The following is a 16,806-nucleotide window of genomic DNA, read 5'->3' as shown; positions in this document are numbered from 1 at the left end:
TTGTTCAGAAATGTTCAAATGTGTGTGAAATCTTATGGGACTTAACTGCCAAGGTCATCAGTCCCTAAGCTTACACACTACTTAACCTAAATTATCTTAAGGACAAACACACACACACACCCATGCCCGAGGGAAGACTCAAACCTCCGCCGGGACCAGCCACACAGTCCATGACGGCAGCGCCTGAGAACGCTCGGCTAATCCCGCGCAGCAAATTTATTTGAAATATAAACTTTTCGATTAACTACCCATACAGTTGTGCTCAAATTCGCCCCTACGTTAACAAGAAACACAGTACTACTTCAACACATTAGGGGAGACTAGGGAGAATACTGACACCTTAAGAGATTTTTCTTTTTATTTTGGAATGTGTGACTGCCAAGGAAAAATTCATGGCATCCTGTGTGATCCAGGAATGTTAGACACATAGCTGTACCAGAAAAATCGAAAAATGTTGAATATCTTGGGAGCTATATAAACATTGTCTCAACTCTGCAACCTGTAGGTACTACCTCGAGTACATGAATAACATCGACACCTTTCCACGGTAATACCGACTGTATGAAATACATTCAGAATAAAATTCCTAATCTAAGAAAGTAAAATATTTTTTTTTATTTTAACGTGTATCAAAATACACACACAGCATGTGTTTCGGAAATGATGTTCGGGAAAAAAACAAAGTTCTAAGTTATTGAAATCTAGAACTCCGTTGACACATGTTGTTGACGGTTTTCTTAAGCTTATTTTAGGAATTCTCTTTTTAAAACCAGAAACCCAGTCTTCTCCAGCCATTTTTATAATTTTATTGAAATTGTGCTTAAGGTATTGTTTTTCGACAAGGTCGTAAACAGTTCGTGCAACCAACCATGGAAATGCAATACAAAAATTGTGACCATGTAGTCACATGGTTGACTAATTCTTGCTCTTACTCAGGAGTCAGAATGGATCTTCTTCCCAAGGAAGGTCTATAATCTGAATTTGATTTTGATCGATCATAAAGTGCAATTTTTGGTACGTTCAGCTTCTTGGTTACGCTGCTCATTGATCTCCCTGACTCTACCAAATTTGAGGCTTTTCTTAGGGTTTCTTCAGTGTATTTAGCCCTCTCTGATTTGCTTTTTCTTGTCCCCGCCGTCTGAAATTAGATATTAAACTTTACGTAAGCGTAAACAACTTTTGTTTCTTAAGTTCAGAACATTCTATCGATATTGCCCCATATTTGTCTGTCGGTAATATCGCCATCCTGACGGAGACCAGACTTTAATGGCTTTGCTAACGCTCGAAAAGTTACAAAACCCACGCAGAAACACTAGAAAACATACTGTCTACCTACATTATAAATTATTACTGTTAAAAATATTTTTTTTTTCGAGATATATTCGCTGAATTTCGAATTCTTTTAGCATCACCTGTATTGGGTATGGCTATACGAACCATCGATGACATACGCTGATGGAAAAATGTAGTACACCCTTTTGTAGGTTTCCAGTTCACTCAAGGTTCATTGTTGCAACATTGCATATGCAGTGTTGTGTTGGCAGAAGAGCCAACACCGTGTTACTAGAGGAGGCCGAAATGCACGTGTTTCAGCTCACGCAGGCTGGCGTGAGGAGGGAAGAACTATACTGACGTGAGGTCTGGAACATGACAAGGAATTAGAATTCAGAAAGCGGACGTACTTAGTTTGATACTTAACTTTAATCCATTAATGATGAACGTCGCTCATGACGGTACATGATTCACAATATTATCTGTTAGTAACTGAATATGGCGCCTTGCTAGGTCGTAGCAAATGACGTATCTGAAGGCTATGCTAAACTATCGTCTCTGCAAATGAGAGCGTATGTAGTCAGTGAACCATCGGTAGCAAAGTCGGTTGTACAACTGGGACGAGTGCTAGGGAGTCTAGACCTGCCGTGTGGCGGCGCTCGGTCTGCAATCACTGATAGTGGCGACACGCGGGTCCGACGTATACTAAGGAACCGCGGCCGTTAAAGGCTACCACCTAGCAAGTGATACCAGTATCGCTGCAAAACTGACACAGTACGTCCAACTTGTGTGGCAGTTCTCTGAAAGGACTATCCTTCCACTCGACGGCCACAATTTCACCCCACTCAAACTCGCTCGGTTGGCTTGTAGGGAGCTCGAGTTTGTCTCTGTCGCATGGTTGCTTGCTTGCCAGTTTCACACGTTTGAGCTTTCCGGCTGTGCGTGGTTTGGTAGCTACGCCACAACGCTGTCTGTGTTATCAGTAGAGGAACGTGGAGTAAAGTGGCCACTACAAGGAAAATTGGATTTTCATCAGACCATGGTTACTGATAGAATCTTACAGCTTACACATTCTGAATCTACCTCCTATATCACATCAAATATTTTTAAGTTAAGAAGAAAATAATGTATGAGAGCTATATGTATTTTTCTAAAGGTTTTCATAGTGGCCATTTTTCCCTACCTAGAGGGTAAAGTGGCCAGTGACATCGCAACAGCGTCCCATATTTGTTGCTCTGATTTTTGAATATATTTTTAGGCTTCTTGATGCCCTACTCTCTAACACAATACGAAGCAGCTGGAGCAGACTATTTTCAAACGGAGTTTTGTATTACGCCAAATATAACTGAACAAAGACGGTTTTAAAAAACATGACTTAATTAGTTAAAAATCGCTACAAAAGGAGAGAACGACGGATGAGACCTGTGTGTATAAAACTGTTTGGAAGTCAATCTGATCTTTAGTGTTCTATGCGATGTTTGGAAGCAACTAATTCTTATTGGGTTAACACCTCGACCATTTTTCTCAACGAGTAGGGTGGCCACTTATCCTGATCGGGCACCATGTCAACATTAGCAGTTCACAGAAGATACTATCAAAGTGAGAGAAACAACAAGGAACTACTTTTGGAAGCAAAAAACGTTGGTTCAATATTGACACGGTAATTAAATATTATTGTACGTACAAGTGAGCCAAGTAACAATTATAATATAAATTATTTACATCAGACGACTGAAAATCAGAAACGTTTGTACTAAAAAAAAAAAAAATAAGGAGTTTCCTCTGCCTAACGTACTGCCAACAACTATGGTGCGTATTTGAACTAGGCTGACTACTTCTCGGCAGGCAGCAGCACTGTTCGGGATAAAATTTATGCGGTGGCCACTTTTCCCGCCCTGGACACTTTCCGCTACTTTCCCCTACATCTACTATCACCCAGGCGGCATATACCGTCATCGGATCAAAATCGATGGTGTCTTTCCAGGAGAACTAATTCTTTTTTCCAGCAGTATAAAAAAATTTGTGCCGGACCCGGCCTCGAACCCGGATTTATCTCTTAAGCTATTCGAGCACACTTTCCAGTCCATCTCAAACTTCAGATGTCACGCCGTCTATAACCCCATGTCGTAGTCTAAACTGGTCCACGAAGCGTGCTCGTATAACCTAAGTTGTTAGGCGACCGCTTGCGATAAACGGGAAATCGAGTCGTTTAGCTATACCCAATACAGGTGATGATAAAAGAATTCGTTATCCAACAAATAAGATTTCGAAAAATATTTCGATAGCAGTAGGGTCGTCAAGTAAAACATGCGTTAAAAAATATTGAAGCGCTTGCCTCAGTTTAAGCATAACCAAAATTAACATTAAAATTCAGTAAATCTAATTTTTAGCGCCAAAGTGAGACTGTCGTTTACAAGAGTCGTTGCCTCTGCACGCTACTTCTTGGCATCATCAGTTTTGCTGCAGCACGATCTACCACTGACTATAGCGCCACTCAGTCGAGAAAACGATTGTGTCAGTATTGTCTGGTAACTCGGCATCCCCCGGTCTTCCTTATGTGTTATAGTTTCATGTGTCGTTCACATGACTTTAATAACAGAATATTTCTATTTCGTGTCACACACAAATTTGTGTTTTCGTTTCCAGTAGCGTAAGTAAGAGTTTTGGCCATGTTTATCAGTTTTCAACAACTTTCATAGCTATTTTCTGACATTTAACTACGTACTGGTGAGTTTTATATACATATAGCATACATCTTATGAGAGAAACAGTGTCTTATATTAACACACAAATATAAAATTAGATAATATTTTTGTATGTTTCTCCCCCTTTTTCTGGTGGAAAGTGAAATTATTTGCAAAATTATGCAATTAAAAAGTTCCATTATTCTCTCCACTCAGTTTAATAGATTTCGCATTTTTATTGAAGCTAGAACAATACAGTTGGTCTAATACTTTCTACTTTCACTAAACGTTTTTAAAGACATCGGGAATTAAATTACATGGAGATTGTTTCTTTTATTAATAATTAACCCTGTAATAAGATTAAGAAATTTATTTATTATTCTCAATGTAATACATGTTTTACAAGTAATAACAACGCATTTGCACGATCACTAGATTTAGATGTATTTGAAAGCTCCTACCAGTATCCCAATCGAAGGGAACCGATGTCTTCATGGGGTGAGTGGTATGTCGCTTATGAGAAAAAAGTTCTCGATGCGGCACTGTGTCCAATGTACACATTAAAATTTCGTCCCCTTCCATTCGCAAATGAAATCTCCGTGCGCTTTGTTATTGGTCTAATCTCTTCGCGGTACTTCCGCGAGCGCTGCGCTGGGCTCCTCACTTAATACTGTTCACTGAAGCTTTCAAAATACGGGTCCACGCACTTGACCGGTATTCGAGGATGGGTCGCACGAGTGTTCTGCATACAATCTGTTTTGTAGACGGAATACATTTTCTCAGTATCCTACCAGTGAAGCCAGGTCTGCCCCATGGATTACGTGCGATTGAGCCACTGTAATGATTTCGTTTCATATCCCCACAAATTGTTACACTCAGATATTCGTTTGAGTTGACTCATTCCAGTTGTGCCGTACCTGTGATTTAGTTTTATCATACTAATTTTTTGCCTTTCATGAAGTGTGCAGTGTCACATATTTTGAACATTTTAAGCAACATGTCAATCTTTTCACCATTTTGAAATCTTATCAAAATCTGACTGAATATTTGTATTATTTTTTCAGATAATACTTATGATAACTGATTATACTACTGATAACTGCATCATTTGCGAAAGGTCTGAGGTTGCTATTAATTTACATCTACATACATTGCTCCGCAATCCACCATACGGTGCGTGGCGGAGGGTACCTCGTACCACAACTAGCATCTTCTCTCCCTGTTCCACTCCCAAACAGAAAGAGGGAAAAATGACTGCCTATATGCCTCTGTACGAGCCCTAATCTCTCGAATCTTATCTTTGTGGTCTTTCCGCGAAATGTAAGTTGGCGGCAGTAAAATTTTACTGCAGTCAGCCTCAAATGCTGGTTCTCTACATTTCCTCAGTAGCGATTCACGAAAAGAACGCCTCCTTTCCTATAGAGACTCCCACCCGAATTCCTGAAGCATTTCCGTAACACTCGCGTGATGATCAAACCTACCAGTAACAAATCTAGCAGCTCGCCTCTGAATTGCTTCTATGTCCTCCCTCAATCTGACCTGATAGGGATCCCAAACGCTCGAGCAGTACTCAAGAATAGGTCGTATTAGTGTTTTATAAGCGGTCTCCTTTACATATGAACCACATCTTCTCAAAATTCTACCAATGAACCGAAGAGGACTATCCGCCTTCCCCACAACTGCCATTACATGCTTGTCCCACTTCATATCGCCCTGCAGCGTTACGCCCAAATATTTAATCGACGTGACTGTGTCAAGCTCTACACTACTAATGGAGTATTCAAACATTACGAGATGCTTTTTCCTATCCATCTGCATTAATTTACATTTATCTATATTTAGAGTTAGCTGCCATTCTTTACGCCAATCACAAATCCTGTCCAAGTCATCTTGTATCCTCCTACAGTCACTCAACGACGACACCTTCCCGTACACCACAGCATCATCAGCAAACAGCCGCACACTGCTATCCGTCCTATCCAAAAGTACGCCAATCAAGATGATACCCTCACCTCCGATGAACACTCACCATCGAGGACGACGTACTGGGTTCTATAACTTAAGAAGTCTTCGAGCCACTCACATACTTGGGAACCAATCCCATATGCTCGTACCTTAGTTAGGAGTCTGCAGTGGGGCACCGAGTCGAACGCTTTCCGGAAGTCAAGGAATATGGCATCCGTAGCCGGCCGAAGTGGCCGTGCGGTTAAAGGCGCTGCAGTCTGGAACCGCAAGACCGCTACGGTCGCAGGTTCGAATCCTGCCTCGGGCATGGATGTTTGTGATGTCCTTAGGTTAGTTAGGTTTAACTAGTTCTAAGTTCTAGGGGACTAATGACCTCAGCAGTTGAGTCCCATAGTGCTCAGAGCCATTTGGCATCCGTCTGATACCCTTCATCCATGGTTCGCAACATATCATGTGAAAAAAGGGCGAGTTGCGTTTCGCAGGAGCGATGCTTTCTAAAGCCGTGCTGATGCTTGGACAGCAACTTCTCCGTCTCAAGGAAATTCATTATATTCGAACTGAGAATATGTTCGAGAATCCTGCAACAAACCGATGTTAAGGACATGGGTCTGTAATTTTGATGATCCGTCCTTTACCTTTCTTATATACAGGCGTCACCTGCGCTTTTTTCCAGTCTTTTAATATTGTCTGGTAGGTCGTTAAAATATAACATGGACAGGAGGGTCCAAACACATTTCACTGCGGCACACCTGAAGGTACTTTACATCTGCCGATGACTTACTACAATCCCATGTCCAAATTTTGTATCGCTCTCTTGCTCGGTTTCAGGAAACCACACTTACACGTTCTGATGTCACCATCTGTGGCGGGCCTCTTGAATTTGCGCGCGCTAACTGATCGGCTAACTTCCATGCTAATTAACTCGGAAACGGCGCAGTGTATCGAATTTTTTTCTTAACAATTATCTGTCAGCACAACCTACACTGCAACACCCTTACAAGCTTTTCACGCTGTTTCTGACTACCCTGTATATCAATAATCTGTGCAGTGGTCCTAGAGTCAAATTGAGGCAGTACTCCTTGATTTTACTTTGTACAGGAACAATTGGAAATGGAGTTGAGAATTTCTGTTTGTGCTAAAGTGCAGCCCCTGTGGCATCCCGTGTGTCTGGACATTAACTGTCAGCTTTTCCAGATGACGAGAATTGTTTTGGATGTTGTGAGACGTCGTTCGATAACATTCTATTGCGATAGTAGTTGACGACTTCATACATTGGCCTTTTGACAGGCAAACTTGTTTCCTTTAGAGTTATGTATTTAGACGCCTCTGCCGTGGTCTACACCCAATGTGCAGTATTCGCTGTTTGTGCAGAAGTTTGTTCGCTGAGACGGTATACCACGGGGGTCGCCTGTTCTAGGGGACTGATGACCTCAGATGTTAAGTCCAATAGTGTTCAGAGCCATTTGAACCAATAAGCGTTTGGTACATTTTCTCTGCGTACTGCTGTCTGGAGCTAAATTGTCCAAAATACCCCCTTGAGATATGACGCTACTGTCTCTTCACCTAGTTTAATAAAAATGTACATCTTTCTGCTTGATTTAGTTTCTCTTTATACTTCGGTAAGGATTGTTTCTAAAACTGTCTCCCTGTCAGAAATACGAGTTTCATTGTATACATGCCAGATCTATTTGCTGCCATTAGATCTAATATATTTCTGCCTTAAGTAGGTTTCCGGACCATCTGTTTGCGACGGTACCAAACGCTTATTGGTTCAAATGGCTCTGAGCACTATTGGACTTAACATCTGAGGTCATCAGTTCACTAGAACTCAGAACTACTTAAACCTAACTAACCTAAGGACCATCACACACATCCATGCCCGAGGCACGATTCGAACCTGCGACCGTAGCCAAACGCTTATTGCTAAGTGTAGTTGCCCTTCCAAACAGCATCACATACGAACAAACCAGTTGCGCCTTTTCGTGTGGCCACTCGTACTTTAGGTACTTGGCTTTGGAACGGCTCTGTTTAAAAAGGATAGCTCGATGTAGTGACAGGGTCAAGCCGCGCTCGTATGCTTTCATGCCCCGCAGGCAAATGGTTCAAATGGCTCTGAGCAGTATGGGACTTAACTTCTGATGTCATCAGTCCCCTAGAATTTAGAACTGCTTAAACCTAACTAACCTAAGGACATCACACACACCCATGCCCGAGGCAGGATTCGAACCTGCCACCGTAGCGGTCGCGCGGTTCCAGACTGTAGCGCCTAGAACCGCTCGGCCACAACGGCCGGCTCCCGCAAGCAATTCGCTGCGTATAATAAGCTGCAGCTGTGATCCTACAGTCAAATAGTTTATGCACGGACTGGAATTGCGAATTAATAAGATACACAGACACACAAAATTAAAGTTAAATAATAATGTGATAACAAGGGTTCTATTCTAGAGTCTGCAATTGATATGCACGACAGAGAATTATATTGAATAATGTTTATTCAAGAAAGGACCTCTCAAATAAACGGGAAATGGTCCTATGATATTCAGTTAAAATAGAAACAGAAAATACTCTTATCAAATGCAGTAAAGTTACGTTCACAGCGTAACAAGAATGGTTGCAAAACCCCAAACCAAATACTCATCAAATCTATCCGAAAACTAAGTCTTGTTTGTAACCACAATGTACGTAATATTCACCAGCTCAAAACAATTCACAGTTCAATATGATGATTCACATATTAACACACACAGTGCACAGAATATTAACTTATACTCTGTCTGTTCTCATTTCCATAACAGAAGCGGAAATATTTAGAGCCCTATTCTGGAGCACATTCAGACTTCTCCAAAAATGAAGACGCTTCAAAAGTTAAAAGTACGGTAGCGGCCATTCACCGCCCAGAATCAATCGGTTAGACGACCTAATCGGGCCCGTCACTCTAGACAGGTCTGCTTCTTCTTCCACAATTCACGTAAAAGTGTTTAGAATCGCTTCCTTGAGCTCTTCACTCGAGAAGTCCCAGTCTCTACTTTATTCCCGTAGTGTTCAGCTACTATCTGCTTTTCCATCGGCTGAAGGCCATCCCCGCCAAAACTGCATCGTCCTTAAGATCTACACACATCATTTAATTCCTGGACTAAACTAATATATACAACAATATTTAAACAAAGAAATGACGTAAACATTCAGTTACACTCAGATCATTTACAGAAATATAAGTAATATTGGTTAATATGAATAAAGAAGCATGTTTGGGCAAATGTGCACACGTTAAATGACAACGAATTATCGTTAAATATTATTTAAGCCATTATTTACGCCTTCTTGACAGAAGCGTCTTCTGATTCTCTTTTCAGTTGTGGTGTCCGCCAATACTCGGGACTGATCACGTTTCAATTAGCACAGTTTTCTAATAACACTTGCAATCAGGATCTGAATAACGTTACTGGCAAAATAATAAACTGTTCATTAAATAAATACACAAACGAAAAAAATATTAGATGTTCATGCTAATTGGCTCAAATGGCTCTAAGCACTATGGGACTTAAAACTACTTAAATGTAACTAACCTAAGGACATCACACACATCCATACCTGAGGCAGGATCCGAACCTGCGACCGTAGTAGCAGCGCGGTTCTGGACTGAAGCGCCTAGAACCGCTCGGCCACAGCCGCCTGCCTGTTCATGCTAATGCATTTGCAGTGTAAGTGTAGAGAATACGACGCTCTGTCAAACGTTTGCGTAATTAAAAAGATATAAAAGACGTCATAAACCAAGAAATAAAATAGATGCAGACATGTAGCTTTCAGCGATGATAGCCATATCAGTGTTATCATCTGAGATATTGTATGTTGAAATCGCATGAAGTGTTTAAAATTGTTCATTCATAGATTTATTGTGTAAATGTGTATTCACTGTGAAGTATCAACGTCTTTTGTTTTTAAGATATCGAAATACTGTTGCGCCATTGGATGCGCCACATTTTTCTGAGGCCGCCGATGTATTCAGATTTGCGCTAATATTTGACCGCAAATTATTACAGACTCTCTGAGAGCTGTAAGAAGCCATCTTTCAGTTTTTGTGTCAAAGCCCGTCATTTGCTGGGAGCTCTCGACGAGTCGTCTAAATTCTCCATACCGGGTTTTTTCCATATCCGGTCCTTTGATCCTCTCTGCACATGACATCTGGAGCGGCCGATTAGCTCGCCTACATTCACGTAACGTTACACCCCTCCAGTTAATGTGGCACATTAACTTGCTAACCGGGCAAATTAAGCAGCACCAGATTTGACATACATAATATATGGAATAACGTACTTGGTTGTCAGAACAATAGCGTAAGTACTTTTGTGGTGGTGTATGAAACAGGATGTGCCTCCTAGGATATGTCACATTATCAGCTTAAATTTTCTAAGCGTAAAACAAGTTATAAAATTACCGCGTATTAATTAAATGCCAAAATAAGCGCATAAATTTAAATAAACTCCCGAATCAGCTCGTTCTTTTCAGAACGTTTTTAGCGCTTTTGCGCTCATTTGATAGCATCTTTGCTTTAACCTCTACATCGTAGCATGTAACTTTCACCAACACAAAACACCATCGGTGTTCTGACGTCAAAGTTAAGATGTTTCATAGTCAAGCCGCCTCTACGTAATTTCTTGACCCTTGACCGCGTACTGCGCCGAAACATGCGTCAATCCGCACTCACCGTCAGTGCTGAAGGACAATAGTTGTCGAAATACGAACAAATAATCATATTACTTGCCGAATCTCCATAATTTAGCTACTGAACGCCTTCTCCAGTAGTATCAATACATTCACTAACATGGCAAGTAAAAAGTGATTTGCAGCATAGCGAAACACGATTCAGCTCGACATTTCAAACATGTGTTTCGTGCTATGGAAATTTTTTTTCGACGCCATAAATCAACTAAGATTTCATCACTATAAAAGTTTATCCCGTCTAATTAGAAAATTTGAACTAATACTATACTGTGCAGAAACTGCTATTTAACTTTCATTCATTTCCATAAGTAACTGCATTCTAAATTCATCAGTGTCCCATTTGCATAATGAAACACTTATCCCAAAAATTATTCTCTTCAACATATTAAACATATTACGAAGTTGTCCCCAAACTTTTACAAACTAATGATTCAGTGCCCTTACATCATAGAATTAATCCGTACCTTCAAAAACTTAGCTCTAGTTTTGCATGTAACCACACAATAATTATAAATAAGTTGCATATATCACTTGAGAAACCCATCCAAAATAGTGCAAGTAACACATTTAAATAACCCCGTGAAATTTCCCCCTAATCTTGTGTACAGTGCAATTTATTCATCTCTTACGCAAGTAACGAAATTAATTATATTCTGCCGATCTCCGCGCACCACGAGTTGTGTGGCCAAATGTCAACACTCTCCGTGCACTAATTTGTTCATCCATACGTATTACATACATCTTAAATTCACCAAGTCACCCATTCCACAAAACAGAAATAACGATCCAAATTTCTTACATACTACACATGAAATTACACTCAGATGCAACGTGCAACTCTGCCTCTGTTGCCTCTTATAGCATTCCTCTTGCCAGTGCGAGTATGATTTGAATCTCACTTTTTTCCGCTTTTCACCTGCTCAGATTCGAGCCCTCTTTTCTCGTACACAACGGACTCTTACGCCTACTGACAAAATTTGTGATTACTGTTCGATACTATTTTTAGATTCAAGAGATGCACACTTTCTTTCTTCATTAACATCGATCATTTCACTTACAGGCTGTACATTTCATCGCTCTCTAAACATTGCTCCTTCAAAAGATCATTTTCAATGTCCCTCCCTTTTTCTTCCAAATTTACGGTCACATTATAATTTCAGAACAACCCACAATCTTATTATTCCTAGATTCTCCTTATCTATCTCCAACTTGTCTGTAGGCTTTGAGATTTCCTTAGAATCCTTCGTTTCGTCATCGTCGTAAACATCAAGTATGCTGTTCCCTTCCTCTGAATTAACGATATCAGTAGCTGCAATATTCTCACGATTAACCACACAACTTAAAACTTCGTCTTCCTTACGCAAAACGTCACTTATTTCCTCCAAATCACCACAAACTTTATCATAATGAACTCCGTCAACATCTGCGATCTCAGTTGTGGGAGCTTCGGATTAATAATTTTTAGTGATTTCTTTTCGTAATCGTTAAGCAGAAATTGGGAGCTGTCAATCTTTTTCCGTAAATATATTTGGAACTTCTGTGTTGGGTCTTTGTGAACTTCTATTATCTCATTTTCAGAGAAGAATTCCTCCGTTTTCTTAATATAGTCCTCTTCATATATAAGGCCCGCTGTATTACCCTTATCTGCGCGAATGACCATTGCCTTCTCTTTTTTTTAACTTTGTATTAAGATTTTTTAAGATGCGACTCTCATGATTGACGGCATTAGAAGATTTACACTGGCTAGATAAAGCCTTATTAACTTTAACGGCTGTGTCCGCAACTTCTAGCTTCGTCATCTTAGCTGCTTCACACGCCATTTTAGTTTCGACTTTGACTCTTGTAATTGTTCGATTATTAGGATTAGGAGAGATATTGTGTTGTAAACCTTTATTCAGCAGAATATTTTCATCCTCATTCAATTCGATATTTGTCAAGTTAGCTACTCTGTCATAAAAGCGATGTTGTCCCACGCCATCCTTACTTTTTACAACATTAATCTTCTGACGCTTTAGCAGTACGCCTAACTTTTTGTTATGCCTCTTTTCTATTCTTTCAACATTAATCCTTATTCTGTTAGAAATTTCTTGCCAAACAAACTGAAACTGAGTGCTAGACAGTTCGTTACTTAATTGCAATAGTAAATCGAAAGCCTCTTTACTTAGCAAGTCTTTATGTTTATACGATTTACGTAATTGGGCCCTAATCCAGTTCTTCTCACTTTTGGCTTTGATTACCAAGGCGAGGGCTGACCGTTGTTTAATGTTCACTTTCGCATAATTCGGTGTGACACCTGCTGCAAGACACTGCTTATTGAATCTAATATTCATTACCTCGGAACTAATTTTCTGCTTCACTTTACAGAGCCTTTTGACTCTGTCGTAGGCCAGACATGGCACTAGTTTCACCAACTGCGACATAATCGCGTGTACAAACAGTGATCCAATACTGTAAAATGATTTTTTATTCCAGTCTCTGATCACAAATGAATGGTGTAAAAAAGATCTGAAGATGGTCGTTACAGACTGAAACCGGTCATCGTCTAAAGAATTCATTTGTGATCAGAGACTGGAATAAAAAAGCAGATTAAGCAATCACCCAGCATGTGTGGTTCAGATAGTGTTAGTGGGACAGGTAGCCCAAAATCTGAACGTGGTGATGTTGATAGAGGCCATATTAATGATGCAGGTAGAGTGGAATAGAGAAATGAGATGTAATTGCGAGTGATTCAATGGCGTGGTTAAGGGAAATTCTGACAAACTTGAACTGCAAATCAGGGGTATTGGATACAGGGATTAGGTTCAATACAAAAACACGGATATGTTCAGTAGAGACAAGTGTAGCAGAAAGTGTAAAATCTGAGGCGAAGAAAATTAAATCCGATACAGAAGGGTTAATAGATTTCAATTAGCTATAAGGGCAGATGCAGGCAAAATTTCTGAAGAGGTCGGTCCTGGTTAATACCAGAGTCAACACAGTGGAAAAAGGTTTTGAGGAAAAGTTGGAAAAGATACATTACGGGTTGGGTGGCGATGTTAAGAATTGTGTGCTGAGGCAAATTGTACTCGAGAAAGTGACCACTAACTCTATTAATGATTTGTCTGGTAGAGCGCTAGAGTGTGAAAAAGAGGCGGTGAAAAATAGACAGCAGTTGGAAGCAGAGATTACTAAAGAAATTTTGCACCGGGAATAACAGATTACAGATGTACGGACAGAATGAAATGCTTTAGCACCGAAGCAGGCTACTACTGTGATGGATGTTCCTTGGGTTAATTCATAAACGACAAAGAGTTTTGGAGTTGATGGGAAATAGCACCCAGTTGATTTTATTGGTGCATGCAGAGACGATTTTGTGAGAGGAATTTCAGGAGAGGCAGAAATTAAGTTCGCTGAAAGTCATCTCGAGGCAATGCACAATCATGGGCAAATTTATTGAGTGCTTCGTTTACTGCCTATGAAGCGTCTGAGAATTGTTTCCTGGACAAATTCTGGAGTGAAGCTAAGCAAACATGACTTCAGAATGAGTTCCTGAACGGACCAAGTTTCAAACACGGAAGTCGGTCGAAGCAGGATTTTTGTGTGCGTGAATTGGCTGAGTTGACGCATATAAATGGCCTCCTGGGAGTGTTGACGGAGATTACGACGCTCAAGAGACGATTACCGGAATTTTTAAAATGGGATCTTGTACACTAACCGACAAATTCCCTCGATGAATTTTTAACTTTCAATTAAAAACTTGGCCAGGTGTTGAAATTCAAGCCACATAATTGGAACTGTAGATAGGGAAATGGATACCAGAACGGAAATTATAATAATCAACAAAATAATTATCACCGTAATAATAATCTTCACAGGAAAAATGGAAACGGTAACATTTGCAACGAAAATCAAAATCGGGAACGAAGATTTGAGGGTCAGAAGCCTCGCGAAATGTAACGCCAGAATACGAGTTTGGGAAATTAGAGATCGCCGCATCTCAGGTATGGAGATGGCGAAAAAAACCGGCATTGAAAAGGACACGCTATTTCAAAAATTCTGTGGATGTCGAAAATTCGACAACGAAACCAAAAATGTTGGAAGTGCAGGTTACCAGAAATAAATTTAAAATGAGGAATAATTAGCAGTTCAACGATAAAGAGGGAGCGAGAAATATTTTAAATGCGTTTAGATCCGATAACGATGATATGGGGCTGGAGAATTTATTTGGTGAGAGGGAAGTGAATGATAGAATGAATGTATGTTTGTTGCAAGGTACCGTGATCAGAAGAAACAGAGGTGGATCTGAATTTGGTGTAGGTGGAATGTACAGTCAGTTCCACAAGAAAGTGTACGCCGTTTCTGTATGAAATAAAAGAGACTATTATAAATACATGTTATTACTAATTGCACAACTAGCTAACAGCTAATGTAATCGCCGCCATTATCAATAACAGCTTGGCACGTTTTTGGCATGCTTTTCACTAGATTTTCTGCATATTCTCTCGGTAACAATCCCCATATCGTCCTGATTTTATACGACAGCTGCTTCAAAGTATATACTGGCTTTCCTTTAAGCTTCATCTTAATATACGATCGGATTTGCATCCGGAGACATTACAGGCCAGTCCATCGTGGACACTCCATGCCCTTGTTTCCACATTGTACAGAATCTTTACCCTATTGAAGCACACAGTTTGCCTCTTCGAACGCAATAGCCTCTCAACGGAACTCAAAAGGAATTTTTGATAAATTCCGCGCGGGATTAGCCGAGCGGTTTGTCCGCGGCTCGTCGTCTTGCGGTAGCGTTCTCGCTCCCCGCGGACGGGGTCCCGGATATGGTTAAAAAAACATAAAAAAATGGTTCGATTACCGGCGGGGTCAGGGATTTTCTCGGCCTCGAGATGACTGGGTGTTGTGCGTCTTTCATCATCATTTCATCCTCATTCACCTGCAAGTTGCCGTAGTGGCGTTAAACCGCCCCGCCAGGGGTCTCCCGGCCACCAATGCCATACGCTCATATATATATATATATATATATATATATATATATATATATATATATATATATAAGCCGGCACGGTAGCACAGCGTGTTCGGTCAGAGGGTTACGTGGCCTCTGTACTAAAAAAACTGATTTAATCGATCATCAACGAACTTAAACGGATGTCTTATGACGTCCGCCCCGAGCAGATGCAACGAACAAAAGCGAACAAAATGAGATAAAAAAAAGCGGTCTTAGGCGCTGCAGTCATGGACTGTGCGTCTGGTCCCGGCGGAGGTTCGAGTCCTCCCTCGGGCATGGGTGTGTGTGTTTGTCCTTAGGATAATTTAGGTTAAGTAGTGTGTAAGCTTAGGGACTGATGACCGTAGCAGTTAAGTCCCATGAGGTTTCACACACATTTGAACATTTTTTTTGATAAATACTGCGCATTTTTTAGCGTTTAAATTGGCTGTAAATAAGTGACAATAGCCATAACCGCGTTTAGAAAAACATTTCCAAACATGCACTTTTACCGGAAGTCCATTGAAGCAACATTTCACGCTTTGTACACCAGGCTTTTGAAAGAGGAGACTATAACTTTACCTAATTTCGAATGATTTCCAAGGAACGTTGCCTCTTGACGCTTCAGATATTTTGCACACTAAACTGCAACCGACATAACAAAATATTCAACTCCCACGCTGTTTATCCATACACTGTGCAAAAGCGCACTGATTACAATGTCGAGACCACTACCAGAGATATCCTTGCGGACGTTACATTTAAAATTATGGCGTACACTTTTTTGTGGAACTGACTGTATGATGAATCCTAATCAGGCGCTAGTCAGTAGCAACAATTAGAGTAATGTAGGTGAAAGCGATGAAGATTATTTTGTATCGGAGAAATAAGGTGAAGTTATCTGTGAAGGCGGAGAAGCAGTAGTCTCGTCAATTGGAGATGAATTTTGTGGTGTATCGACGAAAGAATATGAACGTATCTGTGAAGGCGCCGTAGCAATAGTCTTGTCAGCTGTTGATGAATTTTATGTATCGGCGGAACAGGGTGATTTTTTGTTAAGGATACGCAAAGGCGATGTTTCAGAAGATGAAATTGCGAAAGTTGAGGTTACTGATTTAGATATCTCGGAGGAAGGAGTTTGTACATTTATTTCTGTTGCTGGAAGTAAACCAATGGCTCTTG

Source organism: Schistocerca nitens, chromosome 2 (assembly GCF_023898315.1).
Source record: "Schistocerca nitens isolate TAMUIC-IGC-003100 chromosome 2, iqSchNite1.1, whole genome shotgun sequence".
Taxonomy (NCBI): Eukaryota; Metazoa; Arthropoda; class Insecta; order Orthoptera; family Acrididae; genus Schistocerca; species Schistocerca nitens.
Note: the sequence above shows the minus strand (reverse complement) of the source record.